Source organism: Temnothorax curvispinosus, unplaced genomic scaffold (assembly GCF_003070985.1).
Source record: "Temnothorax curvispinosus isolate PA1 unplaced genomic scaffold, ASM307098v1 QBEX01015320.1, whole genome shotgun sequence".
NCBI classification, from domain to species: domain Eukaryota; kingdom Metazoa; phylum Arthropoda; class Insecta; order Hymenoptera; family Formicidae; genus Temnothorax; species Temnothorax curvispinosus.
In genome coordinates this window covers 1-1,992 of record NW_020225100.1, presented here as the reverse complement: position 1 = coordinate 1,992, position 1,992 = coordinate 1, and positions in this window count along the sequence as shown.

Below are 1,992 nucleotides of genomic sequence, written 5' to 3'. Positions count from 1 at the left end.
CACAAAACATATTGTTATAGCAACATTTATGAAAACCGTTAATATAACTGAAATAAGAAGATAACACAAAGTATCTTATATGTAAAATAATAAAATATTAAAAATTATAATAAAAGCATTATATAGAATTTATCTAAAACTTATCTGAAATTTTTCGATGACAATAATCGTTCAACAGACGCGCGCTGCGCGCGTTATTTAGCTTTTTAAATTTTATACTTTTTATTATAACTTAACTTCTAACTACTATTTGATTTTTAATACGTTACACTATTATACTCACACGACAATACGCTAACGTTCAAACTGTCAAAACACACTCCGCGATGACAGTTCCTCACGCTCACGAGATGAAGCAAGCTACGGCGCGGCAATCAATCGAGATAACCAATCAGCATCGCGGAGTGTGTTGAAGACGCTACGGCAATGTTCGTGCCCCGGCCCTAAAGGTGGAAGCACATAAAATTGCAGGAGCCTTGAGCAGAATGCAGAAGCCATATGCGCATGCGCTATGGTATTTGTAGAGCTCTACAGGCCTGCGAGTAGGAGTAGAGTTAGAGTTGACTTCGGGTTACTGTCGTTTATGGACGACGAAAGTAACATCACGGGTTAACATGGCGCTCTCCCATCAAGCATTGAATATGAGTGAAAATATGGCAGCGCATCAGGAAAATAGTGTCCGTATCCCTTTTTGTTCGCCGGTTCTTGTGAATAACTTTAACCTAAAAAAGGCGTGTTTCGAGAACATGCGTTATGTGCCCCTTATGTGACGGAATCTATATATGTGCGCATGTCGAGTAATTTCTACCTACCTCCTCGACGTGGGTAGAAATAGTTAACTCGAGAGTTGACTCAAGCGTGTTTCTGAACGCCACAAATGGGTCAACTCGGCATTTCTGAACGCCTCGAGTTAACTAGAGTTAACTCGAGTAAGGTTTCAGAACGCAGGCCAGATATCACAGCGCATGCGCATATGGCTTCTGCATTCTGCTCATGGCTTCTGCAATTTTATGTGCTTCCACCTTAAAGGTGGAAGCACATAAAATTGCAGGAGCCATAAGTAGAAGGCAGAAGCCATATGCGCATGCGTTATGGTATCTGTAGAGCTTACAGATACCATAGCGCATGCGTATATGGCTTCTGCATTCTGCTCATAGCTTCTGCAATTTTATGTGCTTCCACCTTAAGTCGCCTTATGCCCGTATCAGACTACGGATTGGAATTGAGATTGGATTGAAATTTGACCAATCAGAGCAAAGTTTACTAAACTTGAGGTCAGTTTTCTCTATTCTGATTGATTAAATTTCAATCCAATCTCAATTCCAATCCGTAGTCTGATACGGGCTTTAAGTGCTTCTTAGGGTGCCTCCCCATGCAGGACGGAATCTTGGAATCATTCTGATTCTGAGGTTATTGGTTAGCCTCATGCGACTAACCAATCAGAATGATTCCGTGATTCCGTTTTCCGAGATTCCGTCTTGCATGGGGAGGCACCCTTATATCTCACGTAGCACAGTGCAGAAGGCAACGAACATAATTTTATTAATCTAACATAATAAATATATATACCGTGCACATTCTATCCTTGGTTCTATATTGGTACTTGTAATGGTTTTGGTATTTACTGCGAAATATTCTCAGTATATACTACGAACTAGAAAAAGGCGGACATAGAAATTTTCTCAGTATGTCCGCAGTAAATCGCAGTACGTATCTCGAATATTTTGAGAATATACGCAATATACTGCTGCGATATTCTTCGAACGTTCTCAGTATCTACATGTGCTGTATGGGATATTCATATCGCTTTATTTTTTTCTCTTATATCTCTTTCTTTTTCTGTTTCTCTTGCTTTTGATGAGAAATGGCGAACCAATCAAAAGTTGCTATCGTATGGACTCTGATTGTAGGGTCTCTAGGCCGCACACGCGCTCTATTTCACTCATATTTTAGGACGTGTTTCGTAAGAACCTCCGCACAAAACTCTCGTAT